Here is a 12,108-nt window from a genome sequence, read left to right on the forward strand (position 1 = left end):
TGCTGAAGAGACATTTTTTCCTTGGGCAGCAGCAATATTGTGGTGTAAAATGATCTATCAAGAAGCAAAATAGCTAACACAATGCAATAATAAATAATTCAGTGAAAATCTTGAGATCATAAGCAGGTCATAAAGTTATCTCCAATGCCCCCAATACATCCCTCATACAAATTACTCCTAAAAGAAGCAGACAATTCGCATTGGCAAGCCCACATTAAACCCCTAAATCTGAAATGCACCTGTGATCTCCACACACGTACTATCAATGAGATAAGCAAATGCATTTTGCAAATAACAATGTTCCTGCTCTAACCTGAAGTTTCACTTTAGGAAGATGAAAACAAATGCAGCCAGTCTACTGTATGTTTTAATATAACCACAATTCTATGACTATATATACCTGAAGAATACTTATTTTTCTAACTTTTCTCTTATTTTCCATTTTCATTTTTGTTGAGGCTACAAAGCGATTTGTTTATTAAAGGTAGACATATATAGTGATATATTTTTCAAGGTACTTGAAAAAAGATTCCATCAAACCACTGTATCAACTGTAACACTTGCCATTATTTTTGACAGAAGCTAATTTTTATTTACTGACCACTTACTATAGTCTAAGCACTACTCTAACTGCTTTACATTTTCGTGAATAATTAGCCCTATTTTAAGATGAGGAAACTGAGACACAGAGAATCTGAGTAGTTTTCCTACAGTCACACAGAAACTGGTCGTTACACTTAAGCAATCTGACTACAGATAAATGTGTTTTAACAACTAGAAACTACTGTGCTGCCACCCTTTCATCCAGTCAGGCCTGTCAGACACCTTGAAGCCAGGGATTTCATTCATTCATTCATTCACTTACCTTTATTAAAATATAGCTGACATACAATATTATGTTAGTTTCAAGTGTAGTACATAATGATTTGGTATCTGCAAACATTTTGAAATGATCACCGTATCTATATAGGGTTTATAGATCTACTTTGGTAGAGATGGGAACATATGTTGAAGTTTACAGGGGGAAGTCTTCCTCGTCTTTTTGTCCATTTTAGTTTCTCAAAGTGATTTATTATACCATTTTGAAGAGAGAAAAGAGGGAAAAATTACAAATAATCAAACAGAACAATCAAACACAAAATAGACAGCTTTGTTAGTTTTTTCCTTCCAGAGCATGAAAAGACCAATTTACAAAATAAACAAGCTATTAAGAAGTAAATGGAACTAATTCCAGAATGTATAAAGCACCAAAAGTTTTGGCATCTCTCTCATACTTAAATTACTTTTCTTTGATTCTCAATCCTCTAAAGGACATCACAACAGCTTCAACTCAGCCACCAGTCTTTAGTTTCTTAGTTTTGTTCAAAAAACATAAAGCAAACAAAAATATACAAACAAAAACGCCTCTCAAGAATCTCCCACACTTCAGGATACATATATAAATCTTAAAATCCACACCTTTCAAAAAAAAAAAAAAAAAATACAAAACAAAAAACCCAAAACAGTAATTAGCTTGCTGAGGAGGAAGGAAACTTTCTCTACCCTTCTAGGTTTTTCTGGCTAGTCTAAGAATCAAACTGACATAAGACAGACTAACAGGAGAAAAAATTTAATTTTGTAAGTACAGGAACCCCACACACAAGAGGGTCAAAGCTGCAGGTATATGGAAGGTTCAGAGACAGAAAGGTAAAATAAAATGAGGTATATCTGCCATCTTAAGCCAGGGAGTGGGATAGGAGCCCGGGGCTTCCAAGGGCAGAAAGGGCCACTCACAGGATGGTAAGAAGAGACATTTGATAATTAGATGCTTGCTCCGACATATACATGGGGCCACATAAATATAATTTATCTCTAGTAGTAACTCTCATCTGGGAAAAATCTTCAATTTAAATTCTCCTAGGTAGTCAAGGGAGAAGCAGTATTTCCTTTAGAATGAGCAGGGTCTCTCCGCCTTTCAGAATAATCCTCAAGCAAAATCCTCACATTCTGGGCAACTCATTTTGAACTCTCAGAAGATTTAATCTAGAAAGAAGATGGATCATTCCATCCTGACCTAAGATTCCCTTTGACCTGTGATTCAGGCTTTGTGAAATTAAAGTTTACAAAACAGGAGCTCACAAGTTACATGGAGCATTAGGTCATAATTAAGATATTGCTTATATGAAGGCTGCCCCTGGTAGAGAAAACAATGAGATCTCTTTGTTACTGTACTTTATATACCCCTAGACATGGTCCTAAAGTTGAATTGCTGACACACTGTACTTAACTGGCTTCAGGGTAAAATGGATATTGAAGTAAGTCATTTATAATTTTAGAGTTAACAGTTTTATCTCCATGATTTTTAAACCTTGCCTGTATTCCATTTCTGAATCTAAAACATCTTGCTACTTCTTACAATGTACTCCTTTCTTTAGAATTTACCTAAAAAAAAAATCCTTTCTTCAGGAAGCTTCATGATTAATTCCTCTGTTATACTCTCTTTTCTTGGTATGGCACTTTTCCCATTATTATATTCATGTTTCTTAAAATGTTTGGCTTCTCTAACAATCATTTAGATTGTAAGATTCTCCTAGTACTTTTCCAAATCATGGTTCAAAAACGTTAACAATGATTCTTAGGGCAGAAGCATTAAGGATGGAGTTATTTACACTAGTCTCCAAATTTTTAGTGATTTCAAAACTTTTAAAATGAAACCCTTAACAACCAAGAAATAAACTAAATTTCTGTTAGATTCCTAACTTTTACAATTCACAATACCATTTGTCAGCATCATCTTGGTAACATCACAAATGGGGAGGACACATGTATAGCCTGCTGCAGTTTAATGGCAATGACTTTCTCTTTCCCAACAGACCCCCAAATCACAAACTGACAATATTGGCTATTATTTCCTGAGCCAGGAACTTTTTAGGTGCTTAATTTATATCATCTCTAGTCACCACAAGAAAGAAAGCAAGGTAGGGATTACTGGTTCCCATTTTATGGGAGGAAAAAACTTAGATGCCAGTAAACAGTAGAGCTAAGAATAAACCCAGGTCTCTTTGGCAACAAAGCTCATTCATTTTCCTCAATGCTAGGTAGCCCTTCCACTGGGGCAAAAAAGGAAAAAGAGCATTTTCGACATTAGGATGTGAGGAGAATAAAGTAGAGAACAGGACATGGTAGCAGGAGGAAGGGGGAGCATTACTTTATGTTTGGGTTCTTTCTCTACCTATTTCCCCCTACGCCTTTCAGTAAATCACAAATTGGCTTCATCTCCCAAGTTCTCCAAGGATAAGGGTCAAAACAAACAAAAAGGGAGCATTGGGAAAATAGCAAAAGGAACAACAAAGATGAGGTAGGCAAACTTAAAATTAAAAGAAGCTAAGCATGTCAAGACTGCAGACCTACAACAATGTTTCTCATAAGTTTCATATCAAACCCTTTCTAGGCTAAAAATGACTTGTTGCATTATAAATTTTAAAATCTGATTTTTGGAATTCTGAATACAATTCCCATAAAATCAACTTGGTCCATGTTTCTTAAGTAATATCACAAAAATATAACTTGTCACATGCCCCAGGCACAGTACTAAATCCTTGTTTTACTTTGTAATGAAAATACATTAAGTGTAGCAAGATTCCAAGAATGTATCTTGCAAATTTGGTGGAAATGGAGAGAAAGTTGCTTCTCACCAGTGTATAATACAAGCCAGTAGGAATGGCAGTTATACACAACTCCAAAAACTGTTGGGGAGCACATCCTATTTGACAGAGAAGTTGTAATGGAGTAAGAAACAGGAGTTACATAGTTATAAATTGGGGTAAGAAAGGGCCAGAAGTGAGGATGCAATTTCCTTTGCCTTCCTCTCTTGTTTTACCAAAGTACTACAGGTTACCATTAGGGATGAGCAGAATGGCAGAAGCTGGATTCAGTGAAGCGGACTGCCAATGGGGGCCCCATCTGAAGTCTAGCCCTGGCAATTCTCCTTCTGGATTACAAAATAGAAAACCCCTGAAGGGTAAAAGGACGTATTAGGGGTGTTGGTGGACTGAGCATCAGGAACCAACTCTGATAAGGCAATGACAGGAAAAGGAACTAAAGCTTTTTGAAGATTTAGCTACCAGAAACTTTTAATTCACTATCTCATTTAATTTTCAAAATACTGAAACTCAGATATTACCATCCTTACTTTACAGATGAGGATAATGAGTTAAGAAATTTGTCCAGGACCAAGATGCTATTTAACTGGAAGAAAGAAGAAAATGCCTACATTTGTCTTGTTTCAAAGTCCCTGCTCCTTCAGCTACTTCATACAGTCTCTCCATATAGCCTCTAACTGCTGCCATTACTGACAGTTACTGCCATCCCCGCTGAAGCACCTAATCCTTCTAACTTTGTTGTTTTTTCTTATCACTTCACTCTTTTCTTAGGTTTCCAGCACTTTGAGGCTTTTTGTTAAAGTGTGAGGTCTAGAGACATCAATTTCCGGAGAGTCCTTTCCATCTAGACAGTAAATCAATAAGTAATAACAGTGTTAGTTTTGTCCTTGGCTATTCTTGGCAATTTTTATCACTCATCATTCTACAAATCAACTTTTACATCTCCCCCTGAGAAGAAAGATTTCATTCTGGACATTTTGAGGTGCTAGAAAGCAAATTTTAAAAGAAATTTTACTCTAGTATCTCCCACCACACTGATCTTTAAGTCAATAAGCAATCTTACTACTTGGCACCTAGTTGAGAATCCAGCAACAAGAAGTAAAAAATATATATATATATATACAGCGGCTAATTGTTTCAAAGATCATGAACTTTATTCAGATAAGTTTCTTCTCCCTTAAGGCCTGTTCACTCTTAGTTTAGTTTAAACATAATAATCCAGTTATCTGGATTCTAATTAGGACAGAGTCAAGTACCATACTAAAAACGAAGGAGAAAACTCAGTGAGAGTAGGAAGAAGTCAGAGCAGGCAACTAACAGTGATGGATGTGACCAAAATACTATTTAATATAGATATTTTAAAAAGCAGGACATTATGGGGATACTTAGTACAAGATCAAAAAGTGCACAAATGCCACTATTCCCCCAGCTCAGCAGAGGCCAGAAATCATTGCTCCATTTTCCAAAATATCTGTATCACTGTATTTGCTGCTAATGCAGTCTGCCACCTAGGACTTCTTAGTTATAGCCTTTTCCCCCCTTCTAACTGTTCATACTAACCTTGGTTAGCATTCACAAATTCATCCTTAATTCTGTGGTCTGACATCTCAGCTTTTCTTGTGGTTCTCACTTCTAATTTACAACCTATCTAATCTAGATATGCCTAGTCTAGAATTTAGCCACATCTCTGACTTTCCTAGAGCCCTACCTGAGGGGTTGTCTTAGCACACACTGCTTCTCACTACCTGCCAGATGCCTAGCTAGGCTCTTAACTTTTCTAGTGTAGCTCTCTGGAACAACTCCACTATTCCTCTGCTTTCTGACTCCCACTGTCATGGTAAAACCAATACAGTGCACATGCCATCTGTTACCTCTAACCTCCAGTTGATCCGAGGCAGCACTCCTTAGTCAAACTCATTGATATTTCTGCAGCAAAAGATAAACATATTCACATTAAGGTGGGATATATAATGACTGTAAATAGCTTCATATCAGCTGATGTCATGTTTTGCTACCAAATGAGTTAAGAAAAAAACTTTTCAGAGCCTTTAGGACTCTGGAATTAAGATTAAGGGATTACCTGGGGGGTTTTGTGGGGAGGGGGTTGTTTTTGGGGTTTTTTTGCTTTTCAGATTTCCTCCCAAACTATGCTTTAAAAAAATGTGCATTTCAATGGGTAATTTCAATTTTCTTATGATTTTCTTTACATAAAAATGTATTGAATAAGTGAGGTAATATTTTGCATGTATCCAGAAAAACATGCATATATTCAACATACAAAAATCTACAAGCACAACAGAAGATATAGACAGATGCTTTTGTGTATCCATAGAGAAGCATTATCTGAGCAATAAGCACAATTAAGTTACTGACAGAGTACATACATAAAATGTTTTATTTAGTATAGTGAGAACCATACTGTCGTTTTAAAACTAGCAAAAGTATATGGTCTGCTTTAAATATTGAAACATCACCTTATACAAGTTTTCCTTATCACATAATTAGATATAATTTCTTAGGCAGGTAACATTAACACAATGTTTTAGTATAGCTACATTATGCTTCTTTTATAGAAATAATTATTTTTTAAGTTGCTATTTTTTTTTTTTTTTTTAAAGGCCCAAACCTGATTCAGGAGACATGCTACCATTTGAATCTGCTGGGTATCTGTTTACAGTTCTAATTTTCCATTTGGGTCTTACTGTAGATACATGTTTGACTTCATGCTCACAGTTACACTTCTCTTAATTTTCTTTCTCATCTTTCAATCAACTGCTATGTGACTAGACTCATGTTAAAAAATGTTTGAGTAAAAGGTACTGTTACTTGTGGTAACCATCACCAATGATACCATAAAAAAGAGTTTACTAAATGAAAAAAAAAATTTCCACATTAGATCTAAACATATAAAAATCCTTTCCTTTCTCTAGCCTTCCAAAAGGCTAGAAATGCTGAAATTAAAAACTTTATACTAGGTAAATATAACAGAAAAGCCATGATTTTCTTCCATCACTACTCATCTAGGATCCAGAAGCATTTATGAGATCCCATAGTTCACCTGACATAATGAAAAATAAGATTATGAATTAAAACTGAACTTGACCTATTTCTCCCTACAAAAGATTTAGAGATTAAGAGTTTAGAATTCCAGTCCACAGTCAGCAATTTTTTTCTGTAAAGGACCAGAGAGTAAATACTTTAAGCTGTGTGGGCCACAGTCTGCAACACAACTACTCATAAACAATAAATAAACAGCCAGAAATAGGTAAACCAGTGTGGTTGCATGTTCCAGCAAAACTTTATCAATAAAAACTGGCAGCAGGCTGGATTTGGCCCACAAACTGTCAATTGCTGACCCCTAGTGTAATCCAAAGAATTTACCACTACAACTAGACTAAGGATTCAATTAAATGATTCAAATAAGTCTTTACTAATTCCTTAGGCCTCAGTTAATTTATTTCTTAAAATGAAGCTTACTAAGTTTCTGCAGTCTCCTTAAAATGCAGAAGTGCTTTTACATAAGAGGACTAAGGTTCCACTAAAGGACTGTTCAAACCTATCTACTATACTATGGATAATTAATGAAACACAAAAGACTCAATAAAGTTTTTGTTTTTAAATGCAGATGTCATTAATCAAGATTTAGAATAAAAGAATTTTAGAATATGAAGGGACCTAAACAAATTCAATGTTTAACCTTTTATTTTATTCAAAAGATAATTAAGAAAAGTTCATAAAAGTTATAAACTGTCTCCATACCCTTTCTGAAATAAAACTGAATAGAAAGGAGGATACATGCATTACTTAAAGACAGAAGTTCTTAATTTTTTTCCTTAGATTATGTATTATTTGCATAATTTTTTAAATTTTTAAGCTACTCTGGATTATGCATTTTGTCACTAAAGTCAGATACAATGAAAAACCAAGAACAAGGAAAAGTTACCTAAGATCCATAAACAGTAGTGGAGCTTCAGCTAAAATTCAGGTCTCCTGTCTTCCTACATTATAGCTATCTATATAAATACTGTACTTTTCTCAAGTGTCATCATTCTTACGTTATAATCCTTTCCTGCTTACCCATTTTATTAAAGAAAAAAAAAAACTATGGTATTAAAATGTAAGGCGAATGTCGGCTTCAATGCTTATGTAAAATCACTTTCTCAAAGACATACTTTCTAAATGTTTGGGGAAAAAAAAAATAGGACAATTCTCTCCCTATCCATCTAATGCCCTGCTTTCCTTAAACTTTAAAGTATCTCGCCAGAGTATTTTCTCTGAAAGTTCTGAACCGTCCTTACGGGCGGGCCCCTTTTCCCCCTCCTTTTAACGCCTTCTCTAGGTTGTAAATTCCTTAAGGGCACTGAGCCTGCACATAAAAGGTGCTGAATATTTGTTGAATAAACGCCTGCACATAAAAACAATGTATAATTATGACCTTCATAAAGGAGCTCAGATCATTTGACAAGTACTACCTGACTTGACAGTTAGGAAAATGATCTTAACTTGCCAGGAATATACATTACTGTGATAAGTAAGTGCCATAAAGCGCTTTATAAAGTTTCCAAAGACTTTATAACCCCTTGAAATGACGTTGTGCTGGCCGAGAGTAGGGTAAGAAATGTTTCCCCATACTAAGCAAATGCTACCCCAGCAAAGGCGTTCTTTCTTTGCGAGAAGGCAATAGCCACTCTCCACTGCTCCTGGAAACCCGCCTCCAGGGCTGCGCGCGGGCGTTGGGAGAACCTCGCCCTCCGAAGCCCGGGCTGGGGCCCCGTTCCAACCCCCGGCGCAGGCGGCGCCGCCAGGGCGGGTCCGGGGAGCTCCGACCTTCCCCGCACGCCCGGGGGCTCCGACCAGCCGACCTTCCCCGCACGCCCGGGGGCTCCCGCCGGCGGCCACAGTCCACGCCTACCTGTTGTGCCCGGGAGAAACCAGACTTCCCCGGAGCCCAGGAGGAAGGACGGACGGACTGTGCTGGCCATTCGGCCGTCCCCGCGCCTAGGTTCAGCCCCCACCTCGGCGCGCTCCGGCCCCTTCGGCCAGGACACACCTAGTCGTTCGACCGGTGCTTGCTCCCGGGAGTCCCAGCTTCCTCCACCACTTCGCTGCCGCGACCACCCCAGGGACCCCCAAGCGGCTTAACTCACAGTGCAGGCCCCGGTGCGTGATCCCTCCCAGCCAGCAGGCAGCCCAGACACCACCCCCTCGCGCCCGGAGCCGCCTCCACTCCGGGGATCCCCGACTGCTCACCTCCGGGGCCCCCCACGACTCAGAGCCCGTCCCAGCCCCGCCACGTTTACGGGATCCACAGCGCAGCAGGTTTAGCGCTGGGACTCGCCGGCGGCGGCGACTGCGAGGCGGCGGGGCGGGAGGGGCGCGTGCGGGGCGGGGCAGGAAAGCTCGGAGGGAGGCAGGAGCCAGCGATTGGGAGCGCGCCCTGCCCCGCGCCGTCGACCCCAGGCTCAGCCAGCCGCCCGCCGAGCGATCGAGCGCCCACTCTGGCAGGCGTACTGCTCCCTCGCCGAAAGGGCGATGGCGGAGACTGCGGCCTGAGTTGAGGCCAAAGCAGTGGCTTTGCAGTCCGAGGAGTTTGGCCACACCCATTTTTTGTCTGTTTTGCGCGCCAGCCGGAATCCTTGGGGGCAGCCTTGGGGCATAAGAAGTCTGAGACACGACTGGAGCCTGGAGAAATTCAGGCGGGAGAGCCCTGTCTGTAGACAGTGGAATGTGAGACGTGGAAGGGACCCTGGAGAGTCTCGTAGTCCCACCTTCTGGTTTTACAGCCCCACACTCGGGCCTGACGTAAAGTGACTTGCTTAAGGTCACACACCCAGTCTCTGGTGGAATTGGGATCAACAGCCTCTTGGCTCCAAGTCAAGTGAGTTTTTCCAGTATATTCAGCATTTTGAATGCAATTTTACAGTTTTTATTTTGAAACAAGCTCGAGCTTACGAAAAATGTTGCAAATACTGTATAAAAAACATTCCCTCCCACCCACCCGGAACCGTTTGATATCTAAGTTGCTGACACAATGCCACATTGCCCATAAATACTTTAGTGTATATATCCTACTAATTAGCATCCTCTACTTAATCACAATATAACATCAAAATCAAAATATTTATATGATATATTAAGTTTTGCCAGTAGTCCCAGTAATGCTGTTTATGATGGAAGGATTCAGTTCAGAATCGAGCACTGAATTTATCTGTCATGTATCTTTGGTCACCTTCAATCTGAAACACTTCTCAGTCTTTCCTTGACTGTCATATCCTTGACACTTTTGAAGATTCCTGGCCGAGTATTTTATAGAATGGCCTTCTCTTTGCATCTGTCTGATGTTTACTTATGATTAGATTCATGGTGGGTGTCTTTGAGAAGCCTCTCATAGAAGTGATGCTCTATTCTTCTCGTTGCATCCTCTCAGGTGGCCCATGATTTTAATTTCTCTCATTATGATGTTTATTTCAATAAGGTAGTGTCTGCCGGGCTTCTTCAGTAAAGCTGCTTTTCCCCCCTTTGTAATTAAGTATTTTGTGGGGAGATTCTCTGAAACTATGTAAGTTTTCTGTTTCTCATTAAGCTTTCAATTTATTTATATCAGTAGGAATTCAGAGTTTCCTATTCTGTTAAGTAAGCTATAATCTGTTTCTATCACTATTTATTTTGGTGTTCAAATTGTCCCAAGTTTGATCAGTAGGATTCACCCATTCATGCTGGCTTTTATGTCTTTGTGTGTGTGTTTTTAACTCTCACAATGTATTGTTGTAAAACATTTTTTAAAATGCAGAAAATTTGTAAGAGTTTTATGTAACATGTATCCACTGTTCAGATTTTTTAGTAACATTTTACTATTCTGTACCCTTCTGACATACTTCATCATTCTTTGAGCATTCCGTTACTTTCTGGCACAGTAAGATAAGGCTCATCATTCCCCAGCCCTGGATGCAGCCATTTTTTTCCAGGAACCCTGGTTCCTTTCAGTGGAGAATGTTATTTGGAAGCACTAGGCAAGCTCACTGCTATTGGGGTATCGCTGCTCAGACCGTCTCAGTGTTTTCACCTAGGGAATATTTGCACATTCATATATATATACATCTGTAAATGAATACTCACATACACACACATTTACAGCTATATTTCTTTAACAATATATATTGAAAAACCATATATTCACAGTAATACATCCAATCCAGCATCACAGTTTATTTTAGTTTCCTCCTTTCCACATTTATAACTACTTTCTCCTATGGAGAGAACCCTGGATCCTATTATCTTTGAGATATTTACTTGTTTGAATACCTCTCTTAGACAGATAGATAGATAAATAGATAGGTATTCCTCCAGCTTCGTTCTTCTTATTAAGTATTGCTTTGGCAATTCTGGGTCTTGTGTGATTCCATACAGCTTTTAGGATTATTTGTTCTAGTTCTGTGAAAAATGTCCTGGGTAATTTGATAGGAATCGCATTAAATCTATAGATTGCTTTGGATAGTATGGCCCATTTTACAATATTAATTCTTCCAATCCAAGAGCATGGGATATCTTTCCCTCTCCTGTATTTAATCAATCACGCATCCTTCCGTTGGAGGATGCTGTCCTTACCCCACTAAGGTTCTGCAATATTAGCCACTGCAAGCCCCTCTTTCTCTTTTCTGACCCCTGCTCCCAAACCCTGTGCCCATGCCCAGCCCATAAGCCCTTCCCACTCTGTTCAGGTTCTATCCCTTGCCAAGCATCCCTTAGGCATCCTTCTTACCCACCTTGATTTGTGTGTGTAGAGTACTATAAAGTACGCTAAGGAAGGTACAAAGGCATTCTAGATCCTGAAGGAGAGAGCGATTGCTGTGAAGTCCAGCAGAGATGCTCACGAAGAGTTTAAAGAAAGAGATGGGATTTAAAATTGGCTTTGAAGGATGCATAAGAATGCATGAGTAGGATATACTCTGTAAGATATTGAAATAACTCTGGAAAATAATTTGAGCACAAAATTATTTATCCTTGGCCCAAGTCAGAGAAAGTGATTCATTTTGACTGAGTATGTCAAGAATAACAACACTAGAATTTTAGAGCTGGAAGGGACATTATGTATCACTGAGTCCAACCACTAATTTTACAAAGGATGCAAAGATGGCTCCAAACTTTAAGCCTGCATGACTAAGAGATTAAAATTAGGAGGAGGAAGTAAGTTTAATTGTAAACATGTCACATTTTAGGTGACAGTAGAGCATCCAAGGAGAAATAGGGGACTACAGCTTAGAAGAGGGGTCAGAGTGAGAGATCTAGAATTGGAACTTTTCCACGTGGAGCAGAAAGCTAATACAATGAGAGAGAAAAAAGTAGAGAGAAAACAAGGACAGAGTTCTGAGAAAGACTCAATTTAGTTTTAATCAAATGGAAATGTGTTTCACCTTTCAAATACTATTATACTTTGTTCAATCTCATATTGGGATTTTTAAGTCACAAT

At 38.9% G+C, this 12,108-nt stretch overlaps 1 protein-coding gene across 5 annotated transcripts in view; it reads right to left on the minus strand.

The window, feature by feature from the left end:
• Positions 1-9,014, minus strand: part of HEATR5A (HEAT repeat containing 5A) — an 87,691-nt gene extending 78,677 nt beyond the window's left edge. For 4 of the 5 annotated variants that reach the window (XM_064485875.1, XM_031453543.2, XM_031453541.2 and 1 more), the window contains exons 1-2: positions 8,892-9,014; positions 5,513-5,567 (exon numbers count right to left, since the gene is read on the minus strand). The gene's annotated coding sequence lies outside the window, so the exon portion shown is untranslated. The remainder of the gene's footprint in view (positions 1-5,512; positions 5,568-8,891) is intronic. The other variant, XM_064485874.1, reaches the window with a different exon arrangement.
• Positions 9,015-12,108: the final 3,094 nt, after the last annotated feature.

The sequence above is a fragment of the Camelus dromedarius genome, chromosome 5 (assembly GCF_036321535.1).
Source record: "Camelus dromedarius isolate mCamDro1 chromosome 5, mCamDro1.pat, whole genome shotgun sequence".
Classification (NCBI taxonomy): Eukaryota; Metazoa; Chordata; class Mammalia; order Artiodactyla; family Camelidae; genus Camelus; species Camelus dromedarius.